The following is a 13,678-nucleotide window of genomic DNA, read 5'->3' as shown; positions in this document are numbered from 1 at the left end:
TATGGTGTTTCCTGGCTATAAGAGACCATCAGTTATGTTTCCTGGTCTGCTTTGTGCTGTTTGCTTCAGCCATTGAAAGCACCACATTCGATAATGAAGGTTTGTGAAGGAGAAAACAAACTGGGTCCCTAAGCACTTTATCACTATCTGAGGAATAGTTACGTACTTGTGGTGACAAGAGGTGAAATAGGACTGCGCCGGACAGTGATACGTCCCATAACTAAATTGCTGACATACATGACAACTTGGTTGAGGCTTGTTGTCCATTGAGAACCCAAGTTAGAGGCACGAGATAGGAGAGAAAACTGACTCAAAAAGAACACAGAGATAGTGGGACCTGCAGGTGCTATAGAATCCGAGAGAACAAAATGTGGAGTTGGATGAACACAGCAGGCCAAGCAGCATCTTAGGAGCACAAAATATGACGTTTTGGGCCTACACCTCCTGATGAAGGGTCTAGGCCCGAAATGTCAACTTGTGTGCTCCTAAGATGCTGCTTGGCCTGCTGTGTTCATCCAGCTCCACACTTTGTTATCTCAAAAAGAACACACATTACTTCAAAAAAATTCAGATCATGAAATAATGTTCCCTCAAATTTTCTTCCACTAAGTTGGCTCCATTAACATCAAACCCTTTGGAACAAATACCAACATAGTAAAATAAACCAAAGGACTGCGGATGCTGGAAATCTGAAACATAAACAGAAATTGTTGGAGAAACTCAGCTGGTCTGGCAGCATCGGTGGCGAGAAAGCAGAGTTAACGTTTGGGGTCCAGTGATCCTTCCTCAGAACTGGATGTAGCTAGGAAAAGCTGGTAGATGCGATGGAGACAGTAAACCCAGGGAGAATGGGATGGAATCCTTATGGGAAGCAGGATGCAAGGATGTGAGGTTAACTGCTATCATTTCTAGCAGTGATAAGGGAGACATTTTCATTTACAAAGATGATTAATATTAAACTATTGGTCTTCAATACTTGTCCAAAATTATTCCTTATCTATTTGTAGGCACTTATGGGATGAACACAGCAAAGCCACACTGGATTACCTCCCTTAGTATGAATATAAGTGCATCAGGGTTAATCATGCATGATACTAGTATTTCAAATGTTTAGCTAAGGAAACATTTACTTGCAGTTTACTACATCATAAACAAGAAAATAGAACTGCGGCAGATCAACTTCCTTTGTGCCTTAAATTGGCTTGGCAGCACAGCCCAGTATGAGATTCAGTCACCCAGCAGGAAGCTCCCAGGTTTCACCTCTGGGTCCTGCTGAGCAAAATAGGTTTGAAACAGCATCAGATGCCAACTATAAACCAATGGTGGCTCTTGTTCCCACAGGCATCTAACACAGGCGGGCAAAAGATCCACTCCAGAGCCTTAAGAACTGATAAGGCTGACACACCGGGGCAGCGATGGTGGGGGGGGATGCTGTACTGTTGGGCATGCTGCCTCTTCATTGAGATATTAAATCAAGACAACTTCTGCCTTTCGAGGGGATGTAAAAGATCAGCAACATTTCCCTGGTCTCTTTGTTACAGAAGGGGTCAATGGCCTGGAAATCTCCATCCCTGCTTGTTTACTGCACCCCGGTGGAATGTTTACGGTCTTTGTCAATCGTGACAATTGGCTTTGACTCGTGATGACTCCCACAGCCAGCCAACACTTGCAATGCAGGCGATGGAATGAAGAATGGCCACTTGGGGTGCTGTGTCGCAGGTGGTTGGAATAAATGAAACTGGGCTTCACTAAAGCTTCAGGAGAGAGCAGGAAATTGAAGGAGAAAGCCATTCTAATTGATCTGTGCAGGAACCAGCTACATGACTTTGGATTAGTTGCAGTGACAAGTGAACAAATGATGCATGCTAATTCTTGCAGTTTATTATTTGAAATAAAGTTGAAAATTAAAGCACTTGGGGATTTGTCTTCCCATTCTTGTGTTAAAAATGAAACAGCTCATATCCTTTTATGTGGCCATGACAATTTACCAAGAACCACTGACTGCCACATCTGACAGAATGTATTATAGTTTTTGCAAGCCAAATTCAAATACAGTTTGCATTGCACAGCAGAGGCCAGAATAATGATATCCTGGTCCAAGCATAGCCTTCATCCAGCTGAGACCAGAATTATGAAGATCCCTGTCAGAAAATGTGAATAGAATTTTTAATTACTTCAGAGACTACCACAGCATCACTTCATTTAAGTGTTACTTTTTATGCTGCAATGAACACATTAGCTTTCCTTTTAAAAAAAACAGATCTTTGTCAATGAGAGAAGTTGTGAAATTGACTGAAACCAGAAGACTGTAACAGCGCAGATATAGGGTAATGTGGAGTTTGCAGGATATGACAGCTGTTACATGGACATTGTTACAAAAGTGTGCAGCCTCCCCAGTAGACTCTCAACTGTGGGGAGAAATGAGAGGTTTAGCCTCATCTCTGATGCCGCTACATTCAAATAGCCTGCAGACGGTAAGGCTCACATAGATCAGCTGGCAGTACACCCTTGTGCAGGGACAACACACACTGCTTTGGGAAACAGCTAAACCATCAAATTTAGAGACTGTCACCTTAAAAGCTGTGACTTCTATCAACCATTGATCTCTTAGGCCTTCTGTTTGCTGATCCGTCTTGGAAATCTGTGTGGTTGCCCACTTCTGAGATCTGCTTGGTGCAACTTGTGCCCTCTGATCTAGCAAAGAAGGCAAGTTGGAAATCTGCCCTCATCCTTCACAAGTATGGCCCTGTACCAGACAATAAAGCAGCTATTTGATGTGTGATCTTACAGCACTGAAGAGGACTATTCAGCATACGATGCCTCTGTGTGGAAGGGTTATCTACTGATCCCACTTATTCTGTTTGAAATAAAGCAATTCCAGCTTCTGTAGTCTTCCCTTTTCATCATAGAGTCCAGACAGAGTAGAAACAGGCCCTTCAGCCCAACAAGTCCACACCGACACTCAGGGCATCCTACCCAGACCCATTCCCCTACAACCCACTTAAGCTACACATTCGTGAACACTACGGGCAATTTAACATGGCCAATCCACCTAGCCTGCACATCTTTGGACTGTGGGAGGAACTGGAGCACCCGGAGGAAACCCATACAGACACAGGAAGAATGTGGAAACTCCACACAGTCACCCGAGACTGGAATCGAACCCGCGTCCCTGGTGCTGTGAGGCAGCAGTGCTAACCGCTGAGCCACCGTGCTGCCCCACGAGCAGGATTGATGCCAATCCTAGGAATCTGAATCCAAAGAGACAGCCGAGTTATACCTGAATGTAGATCAATGCATCTTATAATGCTGCTACTGCTCTATGGATTAAACAATATGAAGGCTGGCAATGACTCAGAGACACCAGCTCCAGGAAACTAAAGAACAGGGCAAAAAGCCCTTAAATGGTGGGCAACATAACAAAGTGTGGAGCTGGATGAACACAGCAGGCCAAGCAGCATCTCAGGAGCACAAAAGCTGATGTTTCGGGCCTAGACCCTTCATCAGAGGGGGGGTCGGAGAGAGGGTTCTGAAATAAATAGGGAGAGAGGGGGAGGCGGACCGAAGATGGATAGAGGAGAAGATAGGTGGAGAGGAGAGTATAGGTGGGGAGGTGGGGAGGGGATAGGTCAGTCCAGGGAGGACGGACAGGTCAAGGGGACGGGATGAGGTTAGTAGGTGGGAAATGGAGGAGTGGCTTGAGGTGGGATAGGTGAGAGGAAGAACAGGTTAGGGAGGCGGGGACGAGCTGGGCTGGTTTTGGGATGCAGTGGGGGAGGGGGAGATTTTGAAGCTTGTGAAGGCAGTGAGGGGTGGGCAACTGGGTTGTCCTCTTCTTCCACTTATACCTGAATTCCACTCACTACTTCCCCAGAACTCACTGCGTGAAAATGTCCGGTCTAGAATCAGTCTCCCATCACACACTGAGGTAACATTTCATGGCTTAAGCACATCATCCGTTTGCTCACGTTTGAAAGTTATTTTCTCACAGACTGTCCTGACTTGCTCAGCCTTTGGCTCTCTTTGAAACCGAAAATGACTCGCAACCCCCACTGCAGCCAGCACCAATAAATCTAAATAAATTACACAGAGAAAGGTCGGATTTTCATTTGAATAGACTGGAGAGGGAGAAAGGAGGGAGTGAGATTACAGTCATTGTGATACCCTTTCAGGGATCGAAAAATGGAGAACCGCAAATTCGAGAAATCCGAAACAAAATCAGAAAAAATGTTGGGAAGGCTCGGTGGCTCAGTGGTTAGCACTGCAGCCTCACAGCACCAGGGACCTGAGTTCGATTCCACCTTCGGGCGACTGTCTGTGTGGAGTTTGCACATTCTCTCCATGTCTGCGCGGGTTTCCTCCCACAGTCCTAAGATGTGCAGGCTAGGTGGATTGGCCATGCTAAATTGCCTGTAGTGTTCACGGATGTGTAGCTTAGGTGGGTTATAGGGTGATGGATCTGGGTGGGATGCTCCAAGGATTGCTGTGGACTTGTTGGGTCGAAGGGCCTATTTCCACACCGTAGGGGCTCTATGATTCTATGAATTCTGTCACCCTCTCCTCGGGGAGAAACAGAGTGATGGCCGTGAGATATTCCAGGAAGAACATTTCATTAGGCAGGATCCTGGCGTAACTAGGCCCTGCCACTTATCCAGCTTCGCCAGAAATAAGTGCTGACCGGCAAGGCTCATAATCTGCCTTGTCTATCAACTGAGGCAATTAAGGACCACTTATGGTGTTCATTCTGCTTCCTGTTGCATTGGACTGGACACAATAGGTCCCTCAACATGCAGTGCCCAAAATGGGTGATGCCGTATGGGCTGCTTGTCACTATGGGGGAGGAGGGGTGCTCCCTCACTCAAGGGCAACCAGCCTCCAATGGAGGGACAGCACTGTGAGAAGAGGTGGTCGAAAAAGAGGAGCACTTCCTGACTCCTGCTCTCTGAAGATGGGTCTAGACCCGAAACATCAGCTCTCCTGCTCATCTGATGCTGCTTGGCCTGCTGTGTTCATCCAGCTGTACATGTTGTTGTCTCAGGTTCTCCAGCATCGACAGTTCCTGGTATGTCCCCCGCTGTAATTGCATTTCTTGCAGCTATGCAAGGGGGTTTACACACATACAAGTCAGACAGTGGTCTACACAGCCTGAAAGCAAGGACCAAAGCCCATCACATCCTGATCAGTGAACTCCTTGACGCTGCACTGTTTGGTCCAAAAAAAATTCAGCGACAACAACTCCTGTGCTTTCTCTCCCATTCCTGCAAGTTGTTCACCCTGAATATAAACGATAAACAAAACCCATGGCTATGGTACAGTTGTCACACATTCAATAGCTGGAAGTGGTTTGCAAATTCAGCCATTCTGGGCTCATGGAGACAGGCAATCTGTCTCTTCATTCAGGACTCTTTTACATTTCTAGGGAAAAAGCCAAATCCACTCACGGAACATGCAGTCATGTATATCAAGCTGACTCCGAGGATCAAGTAGGGGGTTTATTAGTTCTCTGTTCTCAGCATCCTGATGCCTGACTGTGAAACACAGACAGCTGGGAGCTATCACAGAATGGAGGCTGAGAACTTTCAGCTTCACTGCTGTAACATGTTCCAGGCCAAAACGCAGACGTGGCAGCTAACCCCCAAGTCAGTCGCCACTCGTTGAGCACAGGAAGAGTTCAGAGGCTCCGACCTATTCCCAGGATGGAAGGCAATTGTGTATCCGAGGATGTTCTGGATGGTGAGCTAGCCAGAGGCTGGCGGTCAGCAGGATGCCCAAAGCTCCGATTCCAGGAAGCCGGACCTGAAGGCCTGAAAACATTGATTCTCAGCCCTGAGGGACAGCAGCTGGCACAGGGACATGGCAACATCACCTCTGGGCTAGTGGGCACCGCCATGGTGGTCAGTGGCTCTTGGCAACAGTCACCCACACATCTGCTCTCCAGTCCACATGGGGCACTGTGGCAGAAGCAGCTTCTCAAGGAACAAAAAGGATCCTCTCATTGGCAGAATGTGAAGAAACCCCATTCCCAATGGATTTCATTTGCTGCAGGTTTATCATCTTATACAGGAGGAGGCTATTAATCATGATGACATGATATACCCTTAGGACAAAAGCATGCAAATATAAACAGTTACAATTAGCGGCAACTACAGTCCATAATGGTCACAAACTGTATTTTTCTGAAGTAATTTTCAATTATTTCAAAACTGTTTACTCACAGACAGTTGACCAGACACTGATAAAAGTGCTAATTTTTTCTGTGATAACCTATTTTCATCAAACACTGATTACCCTGTTTTATAGCAGATTCTACAATTGGCAATGCGCAAATAGTTTTCTGCAGCAAAGTAGGAAAGAAACTCGATAAAATAAAACTGGCACGATTCTGAGAGTCAATTTTCACCCGGAATATTGATTGTACCTGAAGGGAAAACAGTTCCCCAGAATCATTCGCTTTGACTTGTCCTTTACGCTCATTCCAGGAAAAGGTTTAACTAAGAGCATTTGGAACGGACAGAAATGGTTGAAGGAAAAGAGAGTTACTGCAGCAAATGAGCATGTGTCATGTGCTTTGACCTCAGGCCTCAAGATGCAGCAGTGGAATGCAGAAGGTGGCAGCCATTTTCCAAATATATTGGCAGCATTTTGAATATAATACCCGCATGTAAAATTTACCAGTGTTAATCAGAATATTGCAGTGCAATTCAGAATATGGTAACAACTGTCAGGGTGCTGTGGTTAAATTCAGCTCAGTGCAGTGCTGTTCTGAATAACGTAATGGTATTGGAAACAAAACAGCCAGATCCTGTATATTGTAGCTTTACAACCATCATCTCTCTTTGTATATATAAATAACTTGAGATTGGGTCAAAGGAGTGCAATGTTGAAGTTTGCATGTTATACAAATGTTTACCGAGTTGCAACAGGAATGGCTGCAGTCTTCAGGAGGACATACACAATCAAGGGGATATACATGGCAGGTGTAATTTAATCAAATAAAGCACAAAGTGATGTGTTTTATGAAGAACAGGATGGAGTGGTAGAATGATCTAAATGATCCTATTTTTGGAGAGGGGACAAGAGCAGAAGGACATCAGCTACAAATGCAGAAAGCCTTGAATGTGCAGACTAAGATGATAGGGCAGTTAAGAACACATGCAACTCTTGGCTTTGTGAAGACAAAAACATGGGGGTTTTGCAGAGGAAGGGATGGATGGCCAGGAACCTCGGTGACTTGAAATCAGACTGCCTGCACCTGGGGTTGGCCTTAAGTGGTACAACATGGCAATTCAGGGTCAGGAATTCTGCCCTAAAGAGCTGTTCGCCAGTCTGATTAGCCGGCAGCTCTGTCCTCCCAAACAGCACCGGATGTCAAATGTGGCACTGCAACCAGAACCCAACAGAAAGCCCATGGCAGTCATGAGATCCTGGCGAGGGGGGCAATGGGATCAGGAGTGGGAGTAGGGAATTGCGTGGCAGGTTGCATAGGCTAGGAGATACCCTGACTTCCTGCCCACCTTAAACCCATGCAGTGAAAGTTTCTGGGCTGGCAGTCTGCAAAACTACAGCAGAGGCAGAAGGAGATAGTTCACTGACTATTAAGAATGTAATGAACCCAAAGGTGACAGTGCTGCCTGATGCTTTCTTATGATTGATACCACAATCAAGGAATTAGCCATTAATTTGTAGTATTATTAATATTTCCTATAATGTCTGAGGGAGGAAATGGCTGGGAAGTAGAAGACTGAAATACTGTACATTCTCCACACACCCCTATACAAACCACCTTCAAACTTGCATTTTGGGCACCAGAACATTCACTCCATGAGGTTATGGTCCTCATCCTATACCTGTGCACAGATGAGTACTTTTTGGGCTACTTCCATTGCTGGATTCCGTCAGATACGACCATCAATATAGCTCACCAAAGGATCCAGTAACTGTCCAGTGAAATAAATTCTTTACTCAGAGAGTAGTAAGGGTGTGGAATGCCCTGCCTGCAACAGTAACAGACTCACCAACTTTAAGGGCATTTAAATGGTCATTAGATAAACATATGGATGATAATGGAATAGTGTAGGTTAGATGGATTTCAGATGGGTTTCACAGGTCGGCGCAACATCGAGGGCTGAAGGGCCTGTACTGCACTGTACTGTTCTACGTTCTATGTTCCTTACATGTCAATCCCTGTGTCTCTAGTGGTGCATCCTGTGCAATTCTGGGCAGCACTCTTAAGTGTGCAGAAGAGGGATAAATATCAGGATGAGGGATTTCAGTTCTGTACAGACAATGAAGAAATTAGAATTGCTTTCCCCAGAACAGAGAAGGTTGAGTGTAGACCTAATAGAGATATTCAAATTTATGAGAGGGGGGTGGTTTCGTCGAGCACATCAGAAGAAACTATTTCCTCTGGCAACTGTATTGGTGATCAGGAGTCTTAGATTAATAACTGGCAAAAGAACTAGAGGGTAAGTGAGATTTTTGGTCATATAGAAGCTTGTTAAGACCTGAATTTATAATCTGAAAGAACGTGAGTGAAATTATCCATAGGAATTTACAAAAGCATTTTAGACATGGATTTGAAGATGGCTGATTTTCAGGTTTAAGATGAAAAATACTGGGGTCTGACCCTAAGCTGGATGGCTCTTCCAAATAATTTGCAAATAATGAAGCAATATATGCATTTGCTCCCTTTGCCACCTGTTACCTTTGGCAGCTCCTGCCGCTTCCTGTGTCTTTTAGAGCTATAATCCCAGGCTGCTCTGTGGGGGGAAACAGTGAACTGGCTTCAAATCAGTGCTGTTCCCGAGCATTGCATGCTTTCCAGGGAAAAGATTGAAGCAGCATTATTTGACAGAGCACCATGATGCTGCTGTCTTCCTTCAGCTGGCATTGAACTGCAGCAGCAGAGTTGGCAACAGGAGCTAGACATGCGGAGAAAGACAGCTGCAGGCTTGTGGCAGCATCACTGTTTTGTTCGCGAGAATGGCTTCAGGCCAGACAGTGTTTGAGATGTGGTCTGGGAACAATAAGCCAGCGACCAAAGTATAACATTACCAGGCATTTTTTTCCTCCCCAGCGGGTTTTATTTCCATCACAATACCGAATGACTTATCATCTATAAAGATGCACATTAAGGTGCCAATTGTTTACTGCCAGATTCTGAATGATTGCTCCCTAACAGTTAGCTTGACAGCAGCTCTGTAACCCTGAATAGCTGGATTGCTGCATCTATTTAAACGAGTTGAATCGCCCCTTTCTCTGGATTATGACATTTTTCACTGGTTAACTACAGTTGACAGGCTTCATGCCAAAAGGCTTGGGTTGAAATGAAATGAAAATGTGAGTAGAAGATGAGTTGCAAATTGGAGCAAGACAGACCAACACAAACTTGGAAACGGCTAGCTAAAGTGATAGGGAGTGCGCTCTGTTGACAGTGCTCCAATAGAAGTGGCAGAGATAAAAAAAACTTCACTAGATTGCTTTACGGTGTATTGTGTTAATCTCAAAAGTATGTCATTTGTTAGTTTAACTTCTCTCCAATTTTTAGCCTCCTCTGCAGAAGATGCTGACCCTGCAATGCAAGAAGAAACCAGGCCAATCTCCCACGTGCAAAGGATCCAGCCATCCCCTGTTCTCACCTGGTTATGATACTCTGTTTCCAACAGACGGCAGTCACAACCTGGAACTCTCTCCAACCTCTTGCCAGACCTCTGGCCTGGCTGAAAGTTAATTGTCGGTGAGTTAATTGCTTTCTAGCATGAAGTATTCCTGATCTGCACAGCTCACCGTCAATTTTAACATTTCTGTCTGAGCAACAGTTTTGATTTTCCCTTTGGAGATGGGAAAGAAAAGGTGGATCTGTTTGTCTGTCAGAAACCAGCCTCCAGAGAGAAAGTGTGATTAGAGATAATGGGAACTACAGATGCTGGAGAATCCAACATAACAAAGTGTGAAGCTGGATGAACGCAGCAGGCCAAGCATCAAAGGATGATGCTCTGATGAAGGGTCTAGGCCCGAAACGTCAGCTTTTGTGCTCCTGAGATGTTGCTTGGCCTGCTGTGTTCATCCAGCCTCACACTTCGTGATCCAGAGAGAAAGTGTTTGTCTTTCCCACAATCAGACCCTGAATTGATATGGAGACAGGCTTCAGGTGCCCACAGCAACCATCAGTGAAGTGGCTGTTTGTCTTAAACAGAAGGCATGCCAAAAGCCTTGCCATTGCATCAGAGGGTGGTCACAGGGATGCCAGAGGCCTGGCAGACTAAAGGGGAGGAGCAGGGTTCTGTTACCACAGGGCGACAGGGAGGGACCATCTCGTCATGCAGCATGGGCACCTCTCTATCATCAGCACCACCTTCCTATGTCTGAGGGCACCATGCCACCATGCCAGGCATTGGACCCACAGTCACCAGTGACCATCAGTTTGTGCTCCTGTTTTTGTAAAGATAGTATCTATCACTGGGTGATGCCCAGTGTGCTGCTGCCTGTGAGATAACACAAAGGCCCAGAAGTGCATTGAAGACATCCCTGGATCCTGCACTGAGGATGATGTCTCATCTGCTTGGTCCCCCTCTCCACTTGCCTTCTGATGCCAGGTACTCTGCCCGCCCTGTGCAGCTGCTGCTCCAATGGTTTCAAACTCTGAGGGTATCATAAATGTTTCCAAACAACACTTCCAAGGGGTAATGGATGGTCCAAACAGCCATGCCCCCCACTCCAATGCCCATGCAATGCCCATGTATGATGGCCTCTCAAAGTGGCAAAACTCTCAATTCTGTCTCCTTCCCTGAAATGCGATGACAAAATTTTTAACTACTAAAGGATAAGACCTCTGAAGCTTGAAAACCATATTTCGCTTACACTTTAAAATTTGCTTCCTACACAAATTGCGTAGCTGGGCTGACAAAATATCCAAGGTGGGGGATGTGAAAAAAATTGCGGGCTGGAAGACCTGCTCCTTTTTTGAGATATTTTCATTGTCAGAGCCCATGTCCTTGAATCCTAGGAGCAGTAAGGACTGTTTTATAGGCGGTAGCATTGTTTTGGAATTTTGGGGAAAAATGATCAAAACAATGGCTCGATGGGAATATGAATAGGAAGGGTTTAGAGGGATATGGGCCAAATGCTGGCAAATGGGACTAGATTTATATAGGAATTCTGGTTGGCATGGATGAGTTGGCCTGAAAGGTCTGTTTCTGTGCTGTATATCTTTATGACTCTATGACTCTATAACTGCAAAAATCTGGTCACCCTCTCTGAAGATGAGAACAGTTCCTGGAGTCAGGCTGTTAATTAGTCCACACCTTTCACAGTCTCGCTCCCTCCACCCATCCTCAGTAATATTGAGGGCAGGAAGACCGGTGAGATGTCCAGCCAGACTCTAGCCTGTAGTTTAGGTCAAAACTGTACCAGAAAAACACCAAAGAACGTCCATTTTTACAGTGTCTTCAAGCCCTCTGCACTTTCCAGCTTCACAACTAATGAAATACTTTTGAAATGTAGGCACTGCAGCACTGGGAACAGCAAGATCCCACTAACAACATTGAGTTAAATGATGAGTTAACTTATCTTTGGTGGTCCTGGCTGAAGGACAAATATTGGCCAGTGCCCAGGTATGAACATCTATGCTCTACTTCAAGCTAGTGCCATAGGACCTCTTTCATACATGAGAGGTGAGTGTGGGTGTATGTGTGCATGTGTGAACAGGTGTGTGTGAGAGAGTCAGTTTGGGTAGGGGTGGTGGTCTGTGGTCCCAGATGTGTAAGGAGTTGGGCGGGAGGTGATTTACATTGAACTGTACAGCACAGGAACAGGCACAGCTTTAGCTGAATGTGTTAAGCTTGAGGGTCAGTTTAATAGTTATCCAGAAGTTAAAACAGGTTTTTAATCTTCTAATGTTTCCTGGCTAACTATTAGCTTGTTGGAGTCTGAACCCTCTGAGTTCTCTAGTTTAAATGGGATTCTTTCAGGAGGTTCCAGATGCACCTGCATTGCCCATCAGAATCTTTCAATTTCCCAGGCAAATCCCACAGAATCTGCAGGTGGGCTCCAATACACATCATCAGTCTAAGGTGCTCCCAGGACTCTCTAGTCATTGGGATATCTGGGCTGTGACAAAGGGATCATCATCACAGAGGACAAGAAGTGGATTCAGTGAAAAGGTCTGAGACTGTGATTGGAGCGCATTGCTCTACCAGATATTTAGTATTTCAACTACTTCAAAGTACAGCCATCAACAATGTCCTTCCATGTAAAACACAGGTAATTGAGAACATCTATTAGTGTCCGGGCAGACAGTAAGAGAGTACATTACTTTTCTGGCGTATCAAGCTGTAAGCAATAGAACTGACATATATGCTTCTGGTGAAGAAGCTTTATAGAATCCACATGCTTCACACACTGTAGTGTTTCAAGATGAGAAGTGCCATGAAGAATTATGTGATTCTGGAACATTAAGGATTCATGTTCGAGTGTCCTAGTGAGGTTAGGAATAAATGTAGTGTCTGAGTCACTGTCAGTGAATGTTCTTTTTGCAGCTATTGGTGCAGAACTTGGGATCAGGAAAGCAGTGTGTACGAGGGGTGATTTATGGCAATACAGCTTGCGATAAGAAACATCATCTGTAACTAATTTGCCTTGTAGCTGTCCAGCCTGTTTTTGGTGCAACATTTGGTTTAGTGATTTCAATCTGGTTAAGCAGGATTTGGAAACAGAGTTAACGTTTCGGGTCCAGTGACCGTTCCTCAGAGTTCTGAGGAAGGATCACCGGACCCGAAACGTTAACTCTGTTTTCTCCTCCACAGATGCTGCCAGACCTGCTGAGCTTTTCCAGCAACTTTGTTTTTGTTCCTGATTTAGAGCATCCACAGTTCTTTTGGTTTATAAACAGGATGTGGCATTAGACCAGTGACAAAACAAACTGTAAATTAGTTTTTTCTCCGAGCATCGGGTTGTATGCTAGATGCATTAACTGCAGAAAACACAAGTCATGCATTTAAATATGGCTGCTTAATTTTTTTTTGAAAAAAAGAAGAAATGAGACTTGGGAGCATTGGAAAATGTGTGGCACTACAAACTGCTTTGCTGTAACTTCAACTCTAGGTTCTGGCTCTGAGCTTCAACAGAGCACAGACCATTATAAGACGATAATATGATTATTCAGTAGCTATGAACATCCCAGTTTTAATGAGTTTGAACTGCTTTAACCAATACTTGAGGCCACGAGACCCAGTAAAAATCTAATTTGGTGATAAATTAAATTTTGTTGTAATCTCTGCAAGATGCCAAAATGTTTTGTTTCAACTGAACTTATAGTTAGCCCTAAAGAATTATGTCAAAATTTGACATAAGACTTCTAGTGTGGCAAATTATTAAAAGCACTATTGACTAAACATTTTCTTCTTTGATTGCAACTTATACATTCAACGAAAGAGGAACATCACCTTTCTTACTTATCATATATTGAACGCTCCATGGTATTAGAGTACTGGTTAAGTGATCGAACCAGGTAAAAAGTAGACTGGATGGTACAGAACCAAATGAATTGTCACCCTAAGGGCACTTGGGCAGGAATGCCACTACTCAAACAACTATAGTCCACCATAGAATCAACATAGTCAAGTTGAGGCTCATGTAAGTCTTTCAGAGAACGAAAAACTAAAACAGCAATGTTGGAAAT

General features: G+C 44.7%; 1 protein-coding gene across 6 annotated transcripts in view; it reads right to left on the bottom strand.

The window, feature by feature from the left end:
- The window catches only part of LOC125457049 (actin remodeling regulator NHS), a 396,554-nt gene that overhangs the window by 79,970 nt on the left and 302,906 nt on the right, over window positions 1–13,678 (bottom strand). The gene's annotated exons all lie outside the window — the stretch shown is intronic.

This window comes from Stegostoma tigrinum, chromosome 12, assembly GCF_030684315.1.
Source record: "Stegostoma tigrinum isolate sSteTig4 chromosome 12, sSteTig4.hap1, whole genome shotgun sequence".
NCBI classification, from domain to species: domain Eukaryota; kingdom Metazoa; phylum Chordata; class Chondrichthyes; order Orectolobiformes; family Stegostomatidae; genus Stegostoma; species Stegostoma tigrinum.
Note: the sequence above shows the minus strand (reverse complement) of the source record. Positions and strands in the feature narration are given on the sequence as shown.